Here is a 25,848-nt window from a genome sequence, read left to right as displayed (position 1 = left end):
TCAATTGTGGTCAAAATTTATCCTGAAAGGAGGGAGGTGATCAATGATTAGCAAGGCTAATTCACAACTTAAAGGGGACACAGGTGGATCATTTCTTAAATATTTATTACATATAATTGACCATCAGATGACAGCATACCCGAGAGAAGGAAAACAATACAACAAAAGACAACATATATTGTTCTGTATTTCTTGTTTCGAAAACACCTGGTCTCCATACCATCCCAGACCAGAGGAGTAATTGAGCATCCTAAGACCCTGCAGTGGCTAATGGGAACAGGTGAATTGGTGAGCATTGGAGATTAGGGAAGATCTAGGAATTACATCTGATAAGTGTGAGCTGGGGAAGAGAGTTTCATCTTCTTTGGGTGGGTCTGAAGGCATGGTTGATCTCACATATTCTCTGTCACTGAGTCCCATACCCTAGCTCTCATTCTGAATGCATGCACCTCAGGGCCATTCTTGAGAAGAAACATGCCCAAATGTAATGTATTGTGCAAATGAAGACCTCTGCTGAGCAATTCTTGAAACTGAACTTCTTTTGATACTGAAATATTGAAAATTAGTAAAATAAATTAATGTAAACCACAGGTGAATACTCTCCAAAGTTGAGGGATTTTTACTTTTATTTTTTTCTGTTTTTGCGACAGGTTTTCCTTTGTGTAGCGTTGGATGTCCTGAACTCACTTTGTAGACCAGGCTGGCCTCAAACTCCCAAGGATTCACTTCCCTGAGTGCTCAAGTTAAAGGTGTGCACCACCACGCCAAGCTCAAATTTGATTTGAAGATAATGAAACATTAGTAGTTCTTAGGGATACAAAGAGATTTTCAATATGTGTGTGTGTGTGTGTGTGTGTGTGTGTGTGTGTGTGTGTGTGTGTATTCGCGCGTGCGAGCGTACACATACTTTGCACACATACTTTCAGAACACATGTCTAAAATATATATGCCAGACATGGTTGTATCCATTTTAATCCCAAAATTGAAGAAACAGAAATAGGCCAAGGCTAGGGGCTCTCCTAGGCTGCTTGGCAAGTTTGAAGGCATTAAGAAACTGTCAAAAAACAAAAACAAAAACAAAAACAAAAACAAAAAACCCAAAAAAAACAGAGTGTGCCAGCTAGATGTCTCAGAGTGTAAAAGCACTTGCCCTACAAGCTGACCACCTGAACTCATTCCTCTGATCCACAAGGGAAGGAGAAAACTACTCCTGCAAGCTGTTCTGACTTAGTCCAGCTGTCCTGGAGCTAGCCATGTACCAGAGCATGACTTTGAAATTTGGGCACCCTGCCTCCACCTTCTAAGTGCTAAATGTACAAGTATGTGTCACTAATTTTGGTTTATGAAGTGCTATGGATCAAACCCAATATTTCATACATGTTACCCACGCATCCTAACCATTAATTTTCCTTTAACCTTGGCTACACTATTATAATTATACTGTATACTGCAGTGGATTGAAATCCACTCCATAGTATCTTAAAGATTGTTTCACAGAGCTAGTAGACCAAAAGAAACACTTTCTAGTGGACCTCACAGAAGACTTATCCTCATACACTCTGCGGACATTCTAGAAAGCTGTACTATTCTATCCAATGTTGACACAATGGGCTATTTGGAGCTTGTTAACTTCTATAGTGTCTCTGTGTTTTCCTTGAAAATACTAAATACTTCATGGTCTCCTTGTAAATTCTCTGCCAACCCTAGACCATCATTGTAAAGAATTTGGGGACCATGGGTCTAAGAAGGACACATGATACAATGGCATGTTATGTGCTTCAAAGTGAGAGAAAGTATTCAGAATAGGCAGTGACAACAAAGCACTCTGTATAGCAAGGTCCAAAAGGGTTATCATAGAGGTTTAGAGGCTCATATAAAGGCATAACATGTGCATAGTCTTTCAAGAGATAGAGCTCATTAGAAATTTAGAATTGTGGAATTCTTTTTTTTTTCCTTTATTAATTTATTTTTGTTACATCTCAATGGTTATCCCATCCCTTGTATCCTCCCATTCTTCCCTCCCTCCCATTTTCCCCTTATTCCCCTCCCCTATGACTGTTCCTGAGCGGGATTACCTCCCCCTGTATATGCTCATAGGGTATCAAGTCTCTTCTTGGTAACCTGCTGTCCTTCCTCTGAGTGCCTAAATTTAAATTATGGAATGTTCAAAATATAGACTACTTCCAAACAGCTCTTTTGTGCGTGCACACACACAGACACACACACAGACACACACACACACACAGAGAGAGAGAGAGAGAGAGAGAGAGAGAGAGAGAGAGAGAGAGAGAGAGAGAGAGAGATTCTGTTTTTTTCCAATTCTGAATATCTAATAACATCCCAAACCTTTTCACCCCCACCTATGATTGGCCTCAAATACTTTTCTTACACCCCTTATTTCATCTTACCCAGGGTATTTCTGTTAAAAATGACTTTGTAATTTTCTAAGTAATTTGGCTGTAAATGAGTGGTGTTGTTTTAATACTGGAAATATTATCAGTGGGAGAAGAAAGGAGTTAAACTCTGATCTTCGTTTTTCCTATGGTAGTTTAGGTTCCTTTGTGCACCTGCTCAGACATTTAATATTATAATATACTCATACATTAGTCTCATATTAGTAATTTTCCAATTTGACAAAATGGAAACCTCAAATATACCCTAAAATTAGTTTATTTTCTCCATTATAATGCATACTTTTAGAACATGTCACCAACTTTTGATTCATTAAGAGTTTTGGGAAATGGGTTTACTATCAAGAGATGTTAGAATTAGAAAATCTACATTCAACCTCATCAGAACCTTGAAAAGGAATGAAACTTAATTACTTGAGTGAACTGGAAGTACAAGTTAGCAGCTTGCAAAATGAAAGAAAAAATGATAGAGACAGTTTGCTGCCTGAACAGTCGCCCAAAACTGTCTATAGCATTGGAGCATCATCTTCAGCCTTTTGGCCCAGTATATGTGACAGACATATTTGTGAGGCATGAACTATTAAGGATTCTGTCTTGGCAGAGTTTGGCCGTTGACTCTACCTGCATCTAAGTTTGCCCCTTTTTTTGGCAGAATTCTGGGGTTGAAGACCAGATAGTTTAGTCTTACAATTAACCTTAGCTGTTTAGGGATTAAGATGTTTTTAGGTCTAGATAGATGTTTTAAGTTGACAGAGATAAGATATGACAGATATTGATTCTCATTCAGAATTTTAGAATCACTGAGATAAGAAAGATGTTTTCTAAAAGGTTGCCAAGTACAATTAGCCGAAACACCATGAATATAACATTCATATAATCCATTATTGTTTCGTGGTTCTTCTTGCTGTATGTAATATTTATTTACATGGAATAATATAAATGTGTATGCCAAATAAAATAAAATCTTTAGAAAGAAAAAAAGAAAATCTACATTTAAAGCTCAGCTGCATCCATCTGCCTCTACTGTAAAGTACACTGATTTGTTGTCTCTATCTGAAAGAAACCTTTCAGCAGCAATAGAATCCATGGGGCTTCACTTTTGTTTATTTTGTTATGAATGGATTTTTTAACTCTTGCACTTGATATTTAAAGACAATAAAAATAAATAAACAATCAAACCAATTTGCTCTTTTCATAACCCATGGATTTTTTTTGATGTCACTCTGAGCAACTCATTTTTCCAGAGAAAGCTCTGAACACCAAGCACACCTTCAACACTAGGGCCTTTCAGAATACATCTAGAAATTCTCCCATTTGCATAGCAACAGTCTTCAATTACCACTTGCTAAGCATGTCCCAATAATTTAATTAGTATTTCCTCTTCATTAAATTGATGTATCACATAGACTCACTGTATTCTACCCCTGACATATTATAACAACCACCCTTACATGTTTTTGTGAAGCTCCACATCTGAGCCATGGTTCCCTTCTATTCAGATGGACCACAGCAGAGAAAAGATATTGCTTTAGAGATTAAATGTCTTCTAAGCTGAAAGAGACCTAGAAACCTCTACATGGGAACATTGTCCAAAATCACACCATATTGTGAAATTGGGGGAGTTGGCATCTGGAGTTCTTTTCCAGATGATGAAAAATAGTGGAAATAGTGGAAGTTGTTCTAGTATTAAATCAGAGAATTTCTCTGAATTGAGGTATGTAACTAGCCACTCTGATATGTTCAGAACACTCAGTACCTTCTTGTCCAGTCCAACAGCAACATTTCTTGTAGCTCTCCTATTTGTGCTGTCCTTTTGATTCTCTAAATCGCTAGATCGAAATGAAATCTTCCCTCCAAACCTTTAATGCTTTTGCCACATCTGTAAAACACAGACAAGGGCTCTTCTCTTCATCTTTCTCTTTTTTTCCCTACCACCTACATAGACCAAAACTCTAAGCTTTCAAGGTAGTCTCTGGAAAGATACATATGCCTTCTTGTACTTAGTGGCCAGTAAAATTTTGATGTGAAATAAATTAAATCATGTGGCCATCACCACTTCTAAACACCTCTCTATGTCTCTCTTGCCCTTCAAAGGTAATTTATTCTTGAGTCTTTGTCCGGAGAAACCCACCAACATCATGTGTGTACATGATATAGTTAATAACACTTGCCCTATGTGTATAAATCCTGTAGTCAAGACTTGGGAATGCTGAGTCATATGGCAATTCCATTTTGAACCCAAGAAATGATCATGGTGTATCTTACAATGACTATGCTATTTTACATTTCTATTAAGAGGACACAAGGACTACCCTTTCTCCACAAACTCCCATTTTGGTTGTTTCTTGTTTTCATGATTTGCATATTTGATTCAAAGTAGTGCTACGTTAGGATTTTGTTTTTATTTATCTCATGACTAAAAATAGTGAGGACTTTTCCCTGTATGTTAACCAGTTGAATGTATTTTGGGGAAAGTGTGTGTTGGAAATGTTTATAAATTTAACAATGAGGCTTTCTATCCTACTGAATTCTCTAAGTGTCTTATTGTTTAGAATATTTACTCTTTATTAATTGTGTGGTTCCAAACTTTCCATTATATGTGCTTTTCTTTGTACACTTTGCTGGTATAATTTTACTTATTTTTCTGTGATTCTGTTGCCTATGCATGAGGTTCATATCTAAAACGTGTGATGGAACCATGACATTTATTTTCTAATTTATTTTTCAGAATAAAATGATAATATGTGTTTTGAAATCATTCCTTATACATGGATATCAACTTTTTCTGGCATCATTAATTTAATGTGTTATTACCTTTCTTGGGGCCTTACAGTTCCTGTGTCTAAGAGCAATTGAGTAACAAGATGGATTTTTCCCCTTTGTGCTCTCATTTGGCCACTAGTCTGTTTTTATTTCTATTGCTCTGTCTAGCTTTTCATTTGTAATAAGTAATATGCTTCAGGCTTGTTCATTTTTTCAAGGTTGTTTTAGCTATTGGTTATAATTTGTCGTTCCACTTAAATGTATAGTTCTTAATTTTATTCCTGTCTCTGTACATTGGAATTTCCACTGGAATTACATTAACTCTAGAGATATCATGCCAGTATAGCCATCTTAAATATAACAATTCTATAAAACTATAGACTTGGGCTAATTCTTCAAATATTTATGTCTTTTATTAAAGTTTATATAAACTTCAACTTAAAGAAAGCTATCCTTTCTTTTTTAAGTTCTTCATAGATAATTATTTTAATGCTATGGCAGAGTGGATACTTGTTTTTGTTTCTTTCTTAGGCAATTTATTGCTAACCTAAGAAACATAGCTAGAGCTGGATGTGGTGGTGCACGCCTTTAATTCCAGCACTTGGGAGGCCGAGGCAGGGGGATCATTCTGAGATCAAGGCCAGCCTGTTCCAGGAAGGGAGTTCAGGACAGCCAAGGCTACACAGAGAGATCCTGTTCCAGAAGAAAGAAAGAAAGAAAGAAAGAAAGAAAGAAAGAAAGAAAGAAAGAAAGAAAGAAATATAGCTAACGTTTTATTCTATATCCTTATGCTTTTCTAAATGCATTCATTCATGCAGCATCTTTTCAATTTGGATCATTTTATATATTCTTCTCTTATGTAATTATTCATGCAAGGAAATCAAGTATGATTTTGATTAGAAGCAATACAAGCATGCATTCTTAATATTATCCAAAAGATTATTGATCTTAGAGGAAAATTCTTCAGTTCTTTACCTGTGTGTGTGATGTGAGCTCTGAGCTTCTTTTTTATGCACTTTCATGTGGTGAGGTATACCCCTTCTATACAAATTTGTTGGGAGTTTCCACTGTATAATATGTTGAACTTTGCCAATCTGTCTGCACCATTGAGATGATAGTGACTTTTGTACTGTTGTGTTTGAGGGTTGAAGCTGCATATGTTGAACCACACTTTGTCAGGAGTCCGTTCCTTTTAATCAGGTATGCAATTTTACTTGCTGGTATTTTGATACTGTAGTTGTTATGGATGCTGATCTTTAGTGTACTTTCCCTCACTGATTTGATATAATTGGTAATACTTTCAAGAGATCATTCCATTTCTTAAATTTGATGAAGACTTTTTTACATAAATATTTGGCACAATTCACTAGCAATGTTATCAATTTTGGAGTTTGATTTTGGAAGCTTGCTTTACAGATTCAACTTCCTTATTCATTATTGCAGTGTTCATATTTTCCATTCTGTCTTGGTAGGATATATGTGTTGGAACTCATGCATTTCTTCTAGATGACTCAACATAGCTCGTGCATTTTTTTCTGCATGTGTTGTGTAGGTGAGTGAAGTAAGTGTGTGGTGCACTCACTTGAGTGTGCAGGAGTCCATGCATATACATCCCTGTGATGTATGGCTTGCTGTCATACTGACTTGAAACAGCGTTTCACTGACCCAAAACTCTCCATTTCTAATAGGCTGGTTATCTAGTGAGTCCCAGGGCTCTGCCTGACTCTTCCACCCAGTGATGAATTACTTTTCCCTTTATGTTGTCTAAGAATCTTTGCCTCTCACTATTTCTGAAAGAGTTAAAATATTTTTGACTGGCAGGTTTTCTAATTTTTTCCTATACTTTGAAGCCGCAACCCAATATTCTGCATGGTTGCTGTGGGAAATCCTATATGGATGTGCCTTACATGGGACATAACACTTGTGCTGCTTTTGAAATTCTGTTTGTCCTTTACTTTTCCCATTTCACTTATGAGATGTGTTGCTCAAGACTTCTTTTTAAATATATTTTATTAATTTATTCATATTACATCTCAATTGTTATCCCATTCCTTGTATCCTCTCATTCCTCCAAGACTTCTTTCATTTAATATAATTAGAAATCTTGGAGCCCCACACACCAAGAAAATCTGGGGAGACTTTGGGCATTATTATTAAAACAAACAAACACACAAGTAAACACACTTCTTAGCAGGTTCCTGATAGAATACATGGAACAGCTTGAAGGGTCTGCATATTTATATACAAAAGAGAATAAAAATGTATAAATCTTTCTTTACTATAAACATCTGAGTAGAGATGGTACCAAGGTTGTAAAGAACTTCAATTACTAAGTTTCTTTAAGAAATTATTACAGAGTTCCGAACTCTGGTGCCCTATATTTGACCATGTCCCCTGGATGGGCAGGCTGGTGGCACTCAGAGGAAGGATAGCAGGCTACCAAGAAGAGACTTGATACCCTATGAGCATATACTGGAGGAGGAGGTCCTCCTCAGTCACAGTCATAGGGGAGGAGAGTAAGGGGAAAATGGGAGGGAGGGAGAGAAGATACAAGGGATGGGCTAACAATTGAGATGTAATATGAATAAATTAATAAAATATAAAAAAGAGAAAAAAGTTATTACAGTGCTAACAATTAATCAATGGACAGACTTCATTTCAGTAAATAAAAGAATAATTATCTTAGTCAATAACAAACATAGATTTTGTCTGTTCTCCATGAAAATAATTCATCATTCATTGATATTGTACTGAGTCCCTCTGATGTTTTCTCTGTGTGTCAAACTAGAAAAGCCATTGCCTGAGTGATGACACTATGTACTCACTGATAACCATAGTATGGCAATTTTTCACTGAATTATACTGATGCCCATTTCACAGCCCATTTCTCTTTGAAATGGCACATTTTCCACCACTGAGCACTGTGTTGTCCAATAAGATTGCTACTAACTACATACAACAAAGTAGCACTTAAAATATGACAAGCCCAAACTATTCAAACTGTTCTGTTATGTGAGGTGAAATAGGTATCAGTTGAAGAATACATTTAAAAAGTATTATATTATGCTAATATTTGTTAATTATATATTGAAATTATGCTGTTTGTGATGGGGGATTGATAAAATATAGCTCTTAAATTATTTTTAATAATTTATTTACTAGAAGAAGGAAAATTGTAACATACCATTTTCTTTATTTCCTTGATACAATAGTGATCTAAACTGTACTTTTGAAGCAGTGTTTTTATGTTAGGTACAGCCATAGAGTCTGTACTCTACATGCTTGGGAGGCTGAAGCACAGATTCAGGAGTTTAAGGGTAGCCTGGGCTATATACCAAGAGCCTACTTTTGAGCAGCTGTAACTAAAACAGCATGTTCTTATTCTTATTTTCATAAGCTACTCATTATTAAAGTGCATTCAAAGTCATGTTAAGGGAGGTATAGCACGTGATGCTACCTGTCCATGTAATGTCATCTATCTTTGCATTTTTAATACATATTACTCCTCTGAGATAGTATTGTAAATCCCTACAGTCCATACCATCCACCAGTGTTCCCTTAGTATGGAACCTACTTTCTTCTTCTTCTTCTTCTTCTTCTTCTTCTTCTTCTTCTTCTTCTTCTTCTTCTTCTTCTTCTCCTTCTTCTTCTCCTCCTCCTCTTCCTTTTTTTGTCTACACATAGGCCTACTTTTAATGCTGTGGTTGGTGGGAAAATAAACAGAAATAATTATAATTAAATGATCAACAATAATTAGCTTTTAAGATATTCTTTATCATTTATCTCCTAAAGCAAATGAAAATAACTTATTCATTCATTTCATGTCACTGTGGCCAAATACCTGACAGCACAACATAAAAGGCTAAAAAAAAAAACTTCTTATGGCTAAAAATCCCAAATCTGTCAGTGCATCATGGTTGAGAGGGCTTGGTAAGACTAGTGAAGCAGCAGAGAAAAAAATGTTCATTCGTGTCAGAAAGGACGCACAGAGAACAGGAAGTCCCACCCACGGATGAGGAACGCAAAGACTCACTTCCTTCAGGAAAGCCTCATCTGCCAAAGTTTCTAGGACCTCGCAAAATTTGACTCCCAGTTGTAAACCAACAACTTGCAACAGTATCCTTAGGGGAAGTTAGAGGTTCTAAATACAAAGTGGAAAAACAAAAGTATTACAACACTGCAGGAGCAGATATTTTGGGAATTACTTAAGTTTTACTAATGTGTAAAACCAATGCACCTTACTTCTATTAGTTGTCTGCTCTTTTTTTGTTAATGTTGTTTTGTATTGCTTTTTGTTTTGTTTTGTTTTGTTTTGAGAGAAATTCTCACTCACCTTGTAGCATTGGCTGGAATTGGCTTTATAAACCGAATAGATTCAAACTTAAAAAGAACTACCTCTGTCTCCTGTCTTCAATCTTGAGATTAAAGCCATACAGCACCATGCCCAGATTCCATTATATCTTTTGTCATGTACCTCTCCCTATTGATTTTCTTAATGAACACACAGAGAGAGAGAGAGAGAGAGAGAGAGAGAGAGAGAGAGAGAGACAGAGAGAGAGAGAGAGACAGAGAGAGAGACAGAGAGAGACAGAGAGAGACAGAGAGACAGAGAGAGACACAGAGAGAGACAGAGAGAGAGAGACAGAGAGAGAAAAACAGACAAACCGCATTACTTATAATGTGTTTTTCACTAACTTTCCCCTTTTTTTCTATTACCACAGGTGGTCTCTAGAAGTTAAGCTATGCTTTCCTTCTGGCAAACCCCAGCAGTTTTCATCTTGCAAAGATTTTCCTTTTTATTGTCTCTCCCATTATGATTCACTTATGCGGCTGGAAATGATAGGGTGACTACCACAGGTTTCCTTATTTGATTGCTTATAAATTTAAGGATGTTAATACTCAAGGATATTAAAATAGGAATAAAAGAAATTACATCATTTCAAATAGAAAATATTTTAACATGAGGTCTCATAAAATAAAATAAACATTTTAAAAAGTGAAGCCTATAAACATCAGGAAGATGGATAAGTTGACACCTCATTCTGCATATCTCTGCTTAATAATATTATATTTCATTTCCCATGCTAAGAAAACAGCCATTACCCAAAGCAGCCACTCGTAAACAGGCCTTGTGAACAGATTGCATCCTTGTTGGTGGTATGATAATTGAAATAAGTTTTCTAGTCTTTTATGAGAAAATACCAGATGTATAAAATACCTATTAATCAACTCTCTTACTTTTGCAAACACAAGTTTCAGTACTGATGGCTATTAATGAATAAATTCTGCAGTGAAAGGAGAACTGGAGAAACACACCACAGTGTCAGCTAAGCCAACACTCTCAGCCTGCTTCTGCACTGTTACTGCTTCAGTGTGGAGCAATAGGACCACTGCTCTGGACCGCCCAAGAAAAGACTAATACCCACTGCCCATCACACCTGGAAATTAACCTGTGTTTTAAAATAAGACTGGGCGAAGAGAGTGGCTTTATATGAATACTTAAATAACATAGTCAGCCATTCAGACAAGGCCAGACTCCCTAACCATTAAAGAAAGAACTCACCAGACCCTACCCCAACCAGGTTACCTTTTCAAAGACAAATACATAATTCTGGGGCATAACACAGTTCAATGTCGAGTGCTTGCCTAACAAATGCAAGGCCCTTGGTTAACTTCCCAGTCTTGCCAAAAACAAAGAAATTTGTTCTCCCTGTGTGAAATATATATGTATATGTATATGTATAAATACATTTAAATAAAAAGGAAAGAATATTATGAAAGTATAGAACTCATAGGAAGGATCAGAAGAAGACAGCAACTAGCCCTAGAAAAGAAGCATTAAGATTACAAGTGCATTCTCTAAAGTCATATAAATATTGGCAGTTGGGATAAAACTACATAAAACCTGTTTTCCCTAGAGTGAGAGATGAAAGAAGAGTATTCTTACAAGTGGGAATAGGTTGCTTTTTAAGAGATGGTTTTCTTTTCTTGTTTGAATTAAAATTCACTCTCCACCCCGCGGAAGTGCGGAAGGGTTATGCTGTTCCCAAATGTGAAGTCAGGGGTTTGCTGGCAGTCTCATTTTATTCTTCCCCATATTCTCCATTATCCTGATGTCCTCTTTTACCTTTCTTCCTTCTGAAAATCAGGAGTGAGATTTCACCTACCTCTCTAACTTTCATAGGTAACATTTACCTAAAATATATCTTACGGTGATATGTTAAAGTAATATTTCTCATAGAAATGCCTGGCTTCCATTCCAGTGTCTGGCTTAAATTCTCAACATCTCTGACAAACAGCAGGCACCATGTGAGTCGTGAAGTTTACACGTGCTTCACAAAGCCTTCAGCACAGTCCACTCAAGGATAGAAGGGTAGAGATAACTCTCCTCTATTCCATTGTATTTTCTAAGTCCACCTTCATAGATGCTTCATTATCTCTCATCCATCAGCCTTACGTATAAATGTGTACTTACATTTGGCTTTTTTTTCTTGTATTTATTTAATTAAAGACCCAGATAGACTTTTTAACAAACGTGTCGCCAAGCCTCATTTTACTCCTCTGCCTTATTCTGAATATGCAAATGTAAGTCCCTGCTATATTTACTTGAACAGCCTCTACTGGTCCTGTACTCAGTCTCTTATGATAACAGGAGCCCAAATATATGAGACAATAAACTAGGGATTTTTTGTTCTTGTTGTTGTTGTTGTTGTTTTTGTTTTTCCAGACCTGGCAGCCATTGGTTGAAGAAGGTTTGTCTAAGCATTTTCATCAGCTTGGTCCTCAAGTGTCCTTCAAGAAAAAAACAGGACTTTCACTAGGTTATGTTTCAGGCTTGGCACAAAAATGAATGAATGAATAGCCTTATGCAACATCAGAATCATCTGGAAAGTAAAGCATCTTTCAAACTGCATGCTTCCTTCCAAAAGCCACCACAAGGGATTTTGAACACAGCTTCACAACTCTTGAGAATCATGATTAAAAAGAAACAAAGTCCATGAAACCTTTAAATGAGCCTTTTGGAAATGTTAAATATGAATCATAAACTCCTCCAAAGAAAATCTTTTACACACTAATTACTTAAATTATTTTTAGTACATTCGCAGACACTTACCTTCCTCTTTTCTTGTGTGTGATCGTGTACACATGTGTTCAAATGTGCACATTTGCATAGACACCTTGGTATCACTTCTCAGGATCATTCTGGTGTGTTGTATGTATTTATGTGATAGAGTTTCATTTAGTCCTGAAACTCACCAATTCAACTAGGCAATGTGCCCAATAGGCTTCAGGGATCTGCCAGTCTTTGTCGGCTCAGTGCTGGGATTACAGGTGTGCATACCATGTGCACCTATTTTTACATGGATTTGAGGAACAAGCTTAAATCCCCTGTGTGCACAGCAACAGAGTTCTCTCTCCCGCCTGCTTCTCTTCCTTTCTTATGCCAAAAGAGTAGAAACTTGTAATGCTTTCAGTGCAGTCTATTTGCCTGTGATTGCTGCTATATAATATAAACTCTCTACTAAAATAAGCAGACTTTATTGTTATTCCAGCATTGTACAATCTTAGTTAGCGATGAAACATTTTAAAAATAAAGGTGAGTTAGAATACCTCCTCAAATTATACTTACTGGCTGTAAAAAGGCTAATGTTATTACACTCCTCAATATAATTCTGACTTCTTAATGCTTCTCAGATATAAGCTATCATCACTGATTCTACAATGTGACATCACTACATCCCGAGGCTTAACAGCTATTGCACAGAGCAGCATCTTCAATTGCTGTTATTTGTCTCTTTTAAAAATAGAAGCTTGCAATGAATTAAATGAAAAGCTAACCAGAACAGCAATACAGATTACAAACCATAATAGGCAGACCTTAATGTGTATCCTGGGGTTTCACGTGATGTCATAATCTACTACTGCAAATTTAATACTAGTGCTGCCTGGAAGCTAGACTATTATAGTATGTTTAATTTCACTAAGATGTAAATTACATTCTTCAGATGTATATAATATTGGCTACTGTCACTTTCAGTTATTTTTGCAGTTGTCAAGAAATTTTCATGTTTACAGCTGTTTTACTGATCTAGAAGCTTGACATAGTTGTGCAGTTCTGTATGAGGCTGTGCATAATATGTATGAACATGCGTATGCACATAATAAATGTGCATATTAGCACATATGTGCATCTGTGTTTGCATACATGTATTTGCCTGTGTGCATGTGTGCTGTGCATTTTTGCCCTGGCACAGAAATGTTTAAATGTCAAACATATCCTGCCTTTAAAGCATTATGCCATTTTCAAATTAAGGACAAGACACATTTCATGCCCAAGGGTTTGGGTTTTAGACAGTGGAACTCAGTCTTTTATCCTCATGCAAGGTACTTAGCCAATGTGCTAAGTACTCACCTGAAGTGTAGAAGCAGAATTGCACGCCATGTGTACATTCCGCGCTCTGTCAAGACGATTTTCCTTTACGTTTCGGCCTTCTGTTGTTTCAGAGTTTTCCACCATATCAAGAAGCCTGGTAATGTCATTAAATTAGAAAAATTTTGTTTTCTGTTTCCACAAAGAGAGGATTCTGCTAGATAATCCAATGGTACACTTTCACTGAGACAGTCTGCATATTAATGAAGTATTCACTGGGTGCTTTTTATCCCTAGTATATAATAGAGGAACAAAGAGGACATAAAGGATAGATTTTGTTACACAGGTGGACGACCAGCAAGACCAGGGGTATTATAATTTGGCTTTCCAAGTGAAAATAAAGAAACAACAGAAGCAGAGTAATTAGCCTGAAGTTATGTAAAGAAGATTGTGCCATGAATAAACACACTATGAACTGGGGGAGGAGCCAGAATCTCAAGGCTATAGCAACATTGTCTCATTTCACATAGAAGAATAGGAGTTTTTTCAAGCATCATTCATCTTTGAGGTTCTTACAATGAATCAGGATATTAACACTTCCTTCATAGACTTACAAAGCTTCTAACCTGGATTGCACATGGCAGGTTATCCTAGTATCAGATTGGCCAATCATTGAAGGACTTTGACAAGTTACTTTTGCTCTCAAGGATATTTGTGGGGGAAAATGAGCAAATTTTATTAGTTTTGGAGAGATTAGATGACAGCACGTGAGTATTTTAACCACAAACATTAGAGTGATCAGATGGTGAATAAGAGAAAATGAAAGGAGTGTAAAAGCTTGAAGGCTGATGGTAGAAAAAGATGTGAATCTGAAAAAGTGTGATTTGTGTACATATGTGTTCAGAGTTTTATAGATTTTGCTCATGGAAGAACGCATTCTTGAAATGCATCCTCTTACTTAGCATTCCTAAGGCTGCTTAGGACTGTTTGTGGTATTGGTGCCAAGGAACAAGGGAGATAGACTTTATTCTTACCTGTTACTCTTTCTTAGGACCACTAAACGCACATTCCATTTAAGAACATTCCCAGTGTTCAAGGAAGTCGTATTTTCACCTATGGGAAATTTACTATGGCCTAGTGGCTTCAGTTTCTACACTCCAGAAAACAAATACACCCATCACACCTTACTTGAATCCCACTCAGGTTCAAATGCCACTGAGTCTAATGTTTTGAACATACTCTGAATCTTAAATTAGAGACTGGTAAGTATTCTAGACCTTCAGCAGACAGTCATGAGCACAAAGCACAGTGCACTTGTCCTTACAGACTTTCGTGACTGCAGAAGACACTTAGATCACATTTTATGATTTAATTATCAACTTTTGATCTAAAAATAGAGTTGTAGAACACTTTGGTGCCAATTTAATGTTATGAACTGTTTATGCCAATAAATCCCATTGTGGTGCTTGCTCTGATCTTTATAATCCCCTAACTCTGAGAAAAAATATTAATGTACCATTATACTTCAAAGTGAAGTAGACTGTTTTAGAAGAAAGACTGTTGCCAACAATTATGTACATTTTCTTTATCAGAAAGACACTGTGAGTTTTAACATCCATAGAATAATTTTAGAATTGGAGTACTGTCCATTTACTTAAAATAGATCAAGTCCTTTGGCTATATAGAGAAATTATCTATATCTCCTTTCAGTTCATCTTTAAACAACAAAAAAAAATTATTATTTTCTGTTCAACTTAAGCAGCAAAATGCTTACACCTGGTACTCTAAAGCGCCTCAGAAAACCTAAGAGAGAAAATGTCTTAGATCCTAGGGAAAAATTTGCTGCTTGTAGTTAGCAAAATTGGCCTGTTGCCAATCTGATTTATACCCACAGACAAAGGCTACTCCCAACCTTAACTAGAGAAGCATCTCTTTGAAATGAAAGCTGATAACAGCAGAGATTCACAGCTATTCAACGTCTGAGAATAAGTGAAGGCATAAACAGGGCACTTATAGTACAACCACTAAAGCTCAGGGATCACTGAGGAATTGAGAAGTGGAAGAAATACATGAGCCTGAAGAAAGAAGAAGGGATGTGAAACACTGACTTCTGAGTATGGAAGGCACGATGCAGCCATCACATCACAGAAGTTATGGTGCCTGCAATAGGACTGAACAAGCTTGGGCTCATCAATAGTCAAACATAAATTGAGGAAAGAACCATGTGCCTAACCCTGCTGAACTACAGGCTACCTATAGTTTCTGAAGAAAAGACAGTCATTTTCTTTAGTTGTAGCACTACATGCTGAAGTGTTCACTGGGCTCTAGTATTCACTCACAAACATGGTCACACAGGTGATCCTGATTAAACTCAGTGGTTCTCAGAATAAATAAACTAATAACCAAGAAGCATTTTCGATGACCTTCCCCTTGGAGAGGAGCCTTGGTGGCACTCAAAGAAAGACTAGGCAGACTACCAAGATAAGACTTGTTAGCCTGCAACCATAAAGTGGGGGAGGAGATCCGCCCCCTGGACATGGACTTAAGGGAGGGTAGGGGTGGGAGGGTAGGAGGAATGGAAGGATACAAGTGATAGGAGAATAATTGAGTTGTAATCTGAATAAATTAATAAAAAAATAACAAATAGAAGCTATGTCTTTGGGAGGAATCCAAATATGTCAACAATAATGAAAACTGAATTTGAATATAGCCATCACTCTGATCAAAGCAAATATATTTCTAGTCCTCAAGAGCACCTAAAAGCAAATTAATGCTCTAGTGGCTTGAACTACAGATGTTCATTGTTTTTCTTCTGCGTCTATTTGCACACAACAAAGCTTAGTCTGTGTTTGTCTTGAGCTTTGTGTATTGACTTAGTGCCATTGCGTTATTTAATTGAACTATGCTATCTTCCATTTGGTGCCACTAAAGCTGTACTGTGGATGTACATTATAGCGGCAGGAAGCTTTGTCTCTCTCACACACACACACACACACACACACACACACACCACACAAACAAAAAAACAAAAACAAAAAATCTTGTCTTTTGAGTAAGAAATATCTTAGAGTAGACAGAAAGAACAGTTAGTAAGAAATATTCTAACAACAGTCATGGAACCTGTGAAAATTGTATTTTCAAAGATACTTAATGGTTTGGGATTCCACAACTGGACAAAGTCTAATCCAGAAACAAAGAGAGAGAGAGAGAGAGACAGAGGAATGAGGAAATGAAGGGATTTATGATACTGTTTCTCTTTTTATTTAAATTGAACTATTTTCTAATGTCTGTATGTCTCTTCCACTAAGATTTATCCATCATGAAACATGTGTGGTATTGTCTAGAATTACTTGTAAGGCTTCCAAATGTTAATCCTGCATGTTGGACCAAACACTTCCATATCCGTTCTATCTTTTGAATTCTTCCCTTTCACTGTTGAAAGATATTACATAAAATGACATATTATTTGTAGCAACAATGGAAAAGAATATTCTAGCAAGTCTATCCTTATATATTAAAATTATGCTCACCTACCAGTAATAAAATTAATTGTGAATAAATCAAAACTCGTTCTTAGGTAGCTAACTAAAACATCAGAGGAAAAACATAACAAAAATTTCCTCACTAAAATCAGTTTATTTCTAAATCTAGTATCTAATATAACCCTTCATCATACCCATATATTTGGTATCAATTATTTTCTATAAAAATTTAAAAAATTGAAAAGCATGCAGATTTATTATACCTAAAAAGTACTTTTTTCTTAAGGAAATGTATACATGCTGGTAGAATTGTGACTTCTCCCAAAAGATGCTCTTATTCTCTGTCCTGGAGTTTATAAATGTCATCTATTTTGGGCAGTGGGGTAAAGCATAGATACAGATGTAATTAATTTAAAGATCATGTGATAAGAAGAGTATCCTACTTTCCCAAGTGGACTCCATTCAAATGTCAAGCAAACACTAAACTACCAGAAATGAAAAGAGACAAGAATGTTATGTGAAAACAGAGTAGAGATTTAAGAGATGTGGCCACAGGCTGAGAAAGATGGCAACTCTCACAGCAGGAAGTACAGGAAATCATTCTCACCTCAGGCCTCTGTTGAAGGCATTCTGACATCTTGACTTTGGACCTTTGGCTTCTAGAACTGTGAAAACATAAATGTCTGCCAATTTAAGCTTTCAGATGTATGGAAAATTGTGATATCAGTCCTAAGAAATAAGACAGTATGATTTCAACAACATTCATTAAAGAAAACTGGAAAAAAACAAAGTTGAAAAAAAAGATACAAATTTATAGTCACTGTATAAATTTAAATTTACAGCACCTTTATGCTTGAAACGTCATGAGACCTCAATAAACTTTAAAATAAAGTGAAATTTCAAACAAAATAAAAATTATTCAAATTGAAGCATGTTGAAATGTTTAGATAAAAATATACACAGAATTAAGAATTTTAAAATGTAATAAAAATAAATATGCTAACTTTTAAAAATTACTTTTATTAAGAGGAAGGACAGCAGATTACCAAGAAGAGACTTGATATCCTATGAACATATACAGGGGGAGGTAATCCCCCTCAGGACCAGTCATAGGGGAGGGGAATAATGGGAAAATGGGAGGGAGGGAAGAATGGGAGGATACAAGGGATAGGATAACCATTGAGATGTAACAAGAATAAATTAATAAAAAAAGAAAAAAATAAGTGAAAGATTAGAAAAAAAAACTAAAAAAAAGAGTAACTACTCTATATTAATACATATACAGAACACATATATGTATATATACATATATATATATATATTATATATATATATATATGAGAGAGAGAGAGAGAGAGAGAGAGAGAGAGAGAGAGAGAGAGAAGGAATAGCATGTCTTTAGTACTATCTAGATTCAATGCTAGTAAGTTAGAACTTCAAAAGTCATCAATAAATATATTAATGGCCAAGCATTAAGTTCAAACTGAATGATCATTGAATTCAAACATATACTTAAGGCAATTTTTCAGACATAATAATCCTGGGTTTCATTTTTTAATGCATTTTATGCATAATAATGATATTTGAGAGTAAAAGCATCTTTCCCCAACAAATTCCATGCCTTCCCATATGTTGAGTCTCTATCACTGTAGATCTGAGTAAAAGCACAGAGGAGTAGCCACAGCCTTGATGTTTTGTAGTCTCAAAACTTCCTCTGCTAAAGAGTTAATGTATCAATTTTTATTTAATCCTCTTGAAGGTTCATGGGAAATGGGACATATGCAGCATAGTCTACTAAAAAATGTGTAACAAGAAAAGCCTCTGAAACAGTTTCTGATAGTCTTCATTCCAATTGGAAATTGTGAAAGCCTGGGCTCCATTGTGTACACTGCTCTTGGCATTCACATGTCCACAAGAATAAAGCCTTGTTTATAGAATCCTAGGGCCTTTATAGGTCAGAGTTCTGAACCAATTCCCGAAACCTAAAGACCACATGGTCTAGGTTTTTTGCATTGTCACCCCACTTCTGGTACCAATTTTATTGATTAGTTACTTTTCTCATTGATGTGATAAGAGGCATTATAATGGTATTACAGAGGAAGGATTTCTTTTGGCTCCTATTCTGAGGATACAATCTGCAAAGAATACATGATGACATATAGGAAGCTACTTCACATATTGCTGCCTCAGAGAGGAGGCGAAAAGGGATGAATGTTGCTGTTTATCTTGTATCTGTATCTGTTTTATCTTGTATGTAACTTGGGATTACAGTATATAGTATGGTGCTGCCCATATTTAGGGTGAGTATTCCCACTTTAACTAGATAATCCATCACACACATCGCCAAAGCACATTTTCTTCCTTTTCATGATTTTAGAACCTCTCATGTTGTCAGTAAATATTAAACATCACTAGATTTGCTATGATGTTTGTATGAATGACATCTTTACCATATTCATCCTAATTACACTTTTCCGTCCCTTTCCCACTCTAATTAGTCCCTTTCCTCTTCCAAATTAGTCCACCCTCTACTTTTGTGTCTTATTTGGCAACCCAATATTTAATTAAGATTGCTTACCAGCTCATTAGTGAGCTGTTTTTTATAAGAGCATGGCATCTTGCTATGGATATACCATTGAGGAAAAGGGTTCTTCCTTCTTTACCAACCATTAATTACCCACAGATCCTCAAAATCAGATGAAGCCCCATGAGCCCTCTTTTCTTACATGTTGATGTTGATGGGCCAAATATTGTACAGCCATAGCGGCTATGACAAGAAAACAATAACCATGTCATTCTGAGAGTAATGTTCAACAGGGCTCTGCTCCTGCCTTTGCAGACTGAAATTCTTCATGCCCACTTTCCATCACAAACATTCTTTTTGTAAAGTATAGATGTATCATTTTTAGTTGAATATTCTGAAAGTATTTATCTTCCACACTTTGGCATATTACATTTTGATCAGGTAACACTTCTCACTATTGAAAAAAAGTCAATCAAAACTACAAATTCCAGCTTCTCTGACCAAAGCTCATAACAGGGCAAATCTGAGAATGCATATATGTTTTTATAAGGCAATTATAATGTATATATCATACTTACTGAACAAAAAACAACTCCATTTCCTACCTGTGCCTATAATCACCCTCAGAATCAGCTTCTTGACCATGTTTGGGAAGATACACATTTGGGTTTTATAAATCAATATTTATACCAAGATTTGGTAAAAATATGAGTTCTGATACACTGCTACTAAAAATTCTTGAAAATCATAATTTGGAAATTTCAAAATAGTTCATTCTTAGAATTTTCACTATAATTTACTTTTCTACTTTAAGAAATCAATTTTGCTTAATTAGTAAATTGTTTTACATGCTCTACTTTTAAATGTTATCTTTAGTTCTTCAACTATTTTGATATATTTTAATATTTAGTGACTTTTAAAAGAGAATAGAGCCTTCTATTCTGGCAGGCTCTGGGAAGGTTATCTCAAGCCAAAATACATATATGTGTCCCATACATGTAAACAAGACAAATAAACATAGGATGAAGATGAATTTTCAGGGAAGTTTATATTGTGGCAAGTGTTTTTACTTGTCTTGTTGGAAAGGTATTACCAACAGAGGTTTTACATTCTACTGATTCAAGGCTCAAAACAACACATTCCAAAAAGAACTCCCCAGAATTCACAGTAGCTAGACAATCATTCTGGTACATCTCTGAAAATTCACAACCTCAAATCTACCCCTTACATTCCATTTTGGGATTTCTATTCCTTCCTGTGCCTTCAAACATGTGTCTCTACATCTGTATATGTTTCTTGTACGTAACCTTTGCCTCTTTTTTCCTGATTACTTGTTTTGCCCTATGGCAACTTTTAAAAACAGTTACCTTATTTCATCTTATCATTATTCCTTTGATGTTTATTTGTTTTCTAATGAGAAACAGAAAGGATACCGCTCCAGATGAGAGGGAAGTGGAGGCGGATCTGGGAAGAGCTGAGCTGAGAGAGAGGAAAACATAATCATAATATATGGCATGGGGGAAAAAAAATGTCTTTTTTCAGTAGGTTGGCCCAACAGGCTTTTATGCAGTTCAATAGAAGTGACACTAAGGTAAGAAAGGTGATGTTGCTGAGGTTTTACAGGCACACCCTCATAAGCCCAGAACTTGGAAGATCGAAGATGATGAATAAGGAATTCTAAGTGAGCTTCAGCTACAAGGATTTCTTCCTGTTTGGAAATTTCTGTTTCCATCTCTGTACGAGATTCCAGTGGCTGCCAAAGACAAAAAGGGATGGAGAAGGGTACTTGGTCACAAGGAAAATTTTTGTGGCTAGCCAGAAAATGGAAAAGGGTGTTTTGCTTTATGACAAGCTGAATGACATCTTCATCTTCTAAAGTGTGGCCTTACCTGTTTTTAGAGATTATGTTTCACAGACAGACCCCCAAACTAAAACATATTTAAATGCTTTGATATGATTTTTGTGAATCTTCATGCAAAAATCTTCCACAATGGTCCTGGAGTAAGGCAGCATTACTGGAGTTGTATAATTTCATAACTAGCCTTTGGTTTTAGAGTAAAATTTTACTAGTTTCATGTAATTCCAGATTTTCTAGAACAGGTCATCAAAGTTCCAGTGATTATGGGAAGAAATTGGTCCATAGGGGGACATCTTAATAACCAATTCCTGGGTATTTTATCAACCTTATACAATACATAGACACAGGATACATAAACTCTATTCCCCTGTACCATGTCACTAAGGTCAGCTGTGGCATCACTTCGAAAAGTCATGTTGGCATTTTGAATTTTGTATTCCACTAGAATGTTCCCTGTCATTTCAAGCATGTAATTCACTCTGAGTAAAAGTGGCTGTGAGATTAATGCCTCTTTTGTCTTTCTCCATAAAGCCAATGTTGGGGTATTTGTCATTCAAGTGAATCCCAAAGACTTCCAGCTGATTTTCAGTTATCTTCTTATGTCTCAAGGGTTTTAGGATATCCAGGACAATTGAGATCAAATTACATGTCCGTCCCACTACAATGACTTGATGATTGTACTGTTTCATCCTGGGCATCTTCAGTGATACCTGGGAGACACAGGAGCTGGATCTTGGCAACTTTACATCTTTTGACACCAGGAACTGTGGTCAAAGTAGTGTATTAATAGGTTGACACTTCAGAATACACTCCTGCTAGGTGATTTAGCGGAGTTGACTTCCCCACAAATAGAAACCCACAAGCCCATTTTGAGCATTTTCTGTCTTAGCCACATCAAAACCTTCTTCTGGCCACCACTGTTCATCACATTTGGGAGTAATGAGCTCTCTTTTAAGCTTAGCAAGGCTAGCCTTATACAGCCCAAGGTGGTGTGCTGTGCAGCCTTTTCTTCTGAATCCATGCCATCTCATCTTCATTCTGAGCAGGCTTGAGGCTCAGCTGGTCTCCAAACTGCTTAGATCTACTCTTGTGCTGAGTCCCGACAGGCCGCTGCTGCAGTGTCCAAAAAATAGGTTTTCAAGAAAAGAAAAAAAGATAGTATAGAGCAGTGGTTCTCAATCTGCAGGTCTCGACTCTTTGAGGTTAGAACGACCCTCTCACAGGGGTAACATATCATACATCCTGCTTATCAGATATTTACATTATGGTTCATAGCAGTAGCAAAATTTCAGTTATGAAGTAGGAACAAACAATTTTATGGTTGGGGTTACCACAACATGAGAAATTGTATTAGAGAGTCTCAACATTAGGAAGGTTGGGAACCACTGGTATAGAGAATGAAATAAACTCCCAGCCGTGAGCCGACATATGGTAGAATTAAACTCAGTGTAATTCATCTCTTAAACTTGTCCCGACTTAATGATGAGGAAACTGAACATATTTCTTCTGTGCTACTAAGATTTCCTGTATATGAAGTTCAAGAATAAATATCAAGGGGACGAAATAATGATGGTGATGATGATGATGATGATGATGATGACAATGACAAGTAGAAACATAAAAGATAGATAAGATATAGGTGGATATCTTTAAAACAGGATAGTGTCAGAAATATACAAGGAAACGAAACACATTAAGATTCTGGTTTGGAGGTTTTCTGTTGTTTTGTTTTGCTTCTTTGGTGAGTAATGTATCTGTTCCTATTTTTGTTTTTATTTCTGATTTGGTGATTTGGTTATCCCCTGAATTTAGCTGTTCTTAAAATTCCATGTCCCACAAGGCATAGTCCCCTAAAGCTTCTGAATTAATCCATGAGGTAGGCCTAATTTTTCTAATATTGAAATGCAAATCATGTTTCTGGTTTAGCATAAATTAGAAAGTCTTTAAATAAACTAAGAAAAAAAAGAAAACCACCATGGCCTGCTGTGGAGTGGACACTGTGTCATAAATGTTAACCTTTGATCAGTTGGGTGTATGTGTTAAAATCGCAGGCATTGAGAAGCATGGCTAGTGGCAGAATGTTTGAGTCCCCTCCCTGACCCAATTATAACAGTGTGTGGTCCAACTGCCTGACTCACACCCTCCAGAGCTTTGCAGTGCCAGGTAAAATAGGACATGCATTAGTATTTACATGCACAACATTCAAGCAGCACGTGCACTCCCTCACAGGTGAGCTGCTCTAGGTCTGGGGTCAGCAAGCTCTATTAGGACTAGGGCATTATGGATCAAAACATTCTTTCAGGGAAGAGGGGGGGAAATGGGCTTTTTTCTCCCCTTCCTTTCGTTTGTGTTATGGCCAGTGCCTTTGAGCTTATACAATGCTTTGCATGCTGTCTTCTAATACTGTAACAGCTTACTACAAACTGGATTCATTATAAGCAGTTCACACTGATTTGGCTCGTAATTAGGGAGGCTGGGAAGCTCAGTATCAAGAGTTGCAGTTTATGACTCTTTATGCTACATCACATCACAGTGTGTCACATGGTAAGAGATGGGAAGGGAGAAGGAAAGAGAGAAGAGAGGGAGTGGAGAGTACCGGATAAAATGGTCCTAAATCCCTGTATTAATTTATTCTTTCCTGACTTAACATAAATTAACTTATGAGGGAAACATCTTCATTTCCTAATCACTTCTTAAAGGCCTGAACTCCCCTCACTGCTACAGTGGCAATTAAATTTCAGGGTGAATTTTAGAAGGTTAATTCAAAGCAGAGTATATGTCAGTTCAACATTATTGTCAACTGTTACGATTTGAATATGCAATATCCTCCTCCAAAAACTCAAATGCTGGACACCTGGGCTCCAGCAGATGGCACTATTTTAGGGCATGGAAGAAACTTCCTAAGCTGTGACATACCTTAATGTAGGCTTCTGTGGTTATAAATTTGTTCGACTGTACCTGGTGTGTACTTCCTTCTAGGCTCCTCTTTCTGTTGCCTCAGAGTAAGTAGCATTCTCTACACTGCAATGATACTGTACCTTAGCCTGTACCCACATGCAGAGTAGTCTAGGAAGGGGGACTGGGGACTCTGCAACTACGAGCCAAAGCAAGTCTTTCACCCTTTAGCCTCCTCATCTTCCCAGTGATGAAAACACTCCAGCATACCAGGTCCATATTAAAGAATTTGCTTTCATAAAAGTTGAAACTGCCTTGGAGAGAAGTTTACAGAGCAAAACAGTTACATTAAAAATATGTTTCCTTGTATGGATTTTAGTCATCATTCAACTAATTATGTATACTAAATATTTAGAGGGATTTTTTCAAATATGCTTTTCCTTCTAATTTTACCCAATTTATTAAAATGAAACATTTTCAAAAGTCTAAAGTACTATCATTTGTTGCCTGTGAATTCTGAAATCTTAAATAATATTTTGCTCCTTCTTTTTAAGGCCATATCACCTTTTTACCATAATAATGTCTGTGTAAAACAGAAGCTTCACACAAGTTATCCAGTAAAGGGCTGATTGATGCTGCTCATTTGTGACAGAGACAATGACAGGAGTCAAAAGGAAGTTTACTCAAATGTACATAAAGAGTGCAGAATTGAAAAACTAGAAATTGATTCTAAATGTTCAAATCAATATATAAAATGCTACAAAAAGAGATGGGTACAAAGAAGGGGAGGGATGAGTAGAGGTGCAGAGGTAGGCTGGCAGAAACAAAGGTAAATTGACAAGAATTAAAATAATTTTATAAGGAATAATGAATGGACTTTTAAAATTTGGTCAAGAAAATCTGTTTATGAAATTGACCCGGTCACCACATTTAGACTCAGGGTATTTACCATATACCCTGATTCCTTTGGTAAGGCAGCACCATCTGACTGACTACAGTAGACTTGCCAGTACTGGCCATTTACCCTTTGCCTTTCTGAGATACTTTCTCAAGTTCACCTGCATTGTCCCTGGAGACATTTAATTTTGGGATCTCTGATATCACTGGGACTTTTTCTTATGTCCAAAGGATACACTAGCTTTTTAAAGACCATAATAGAGGGCACATTCCAGAGCATATTCTGTGGGTTCTTATTATATAGCCATAACATACATGTGACTTGGTGCAAAGGATTATTTTATGCAGTCTCAGAATCGATGGCAGAACCTCTAGAGGGTCTCTCGAAGTCAGAGATGACATATTACATGAAGTTCACTTTGACCCTGTCTTAGAGTGAAGTTCTATTGTGATCACCAGAGGGACATTAGCTCATATCTGTCTACAACACTGCTTGCTAATTGTTGCTATAGCAATAGAAATATTGAAGCCATATGTGAAATCATTGTTAACAAGATAATTTCTAGTATTATGAAATCAAGGTTTAATGATGTAAAAAAAAATCTTCTAGACTTGTTCACTTTTCTATTTACTAAACATTCATATAA

At 36.4% G+C, this 25,848-nt stretch overlaps 1 protein-coding gene and 1 pseudogene across 15 annotated transcripts in view; one reads left to right on the top strand and one right to left on the bottom strand.

Moving 5' to 3' along the window:
- PTPRD (protein tyrosine phosphatase receptor type D) overlaps nt 1-25,848 on the top strand; it is a 2,167,047-nt gene that overhangs the window by 1,268,511 nt on the left and 872,688 nt on the right. The gene's annotated exons all lie outside the window — the stretch shown is intronic.
- LOC311606941 (developmentally-regulated GTP-binding protein 1-like) lies at nt 10,993-22,446 on the bottom strand (annotated as a pseudogene). The gene is made up of 4 exons: nt 21,108-22,446; nt 19,705-19,794; nt 13,588-13,702; nt 10,993-10,998 (listed from the first exon to the last, which is right to left on the bottom strand). The product of its transcript is annotated as a developmentally-regulated GTP-binding protein 1-like (transcript).

This window comes from Acomys minous (assembly GCF_964271855.1).
Source record: "Acomys minous genome assembly, chromosome: 1".
NCBI lineage: Eukaryota > Metazoa > Chordata > Mammalia > Rodentia > Muridae > Acomys > Acomys minous.
Note: the sequence above shows the minus strand (reverse complement) of the source record. Positions and strands in the feature narration are given on the sequence as shown.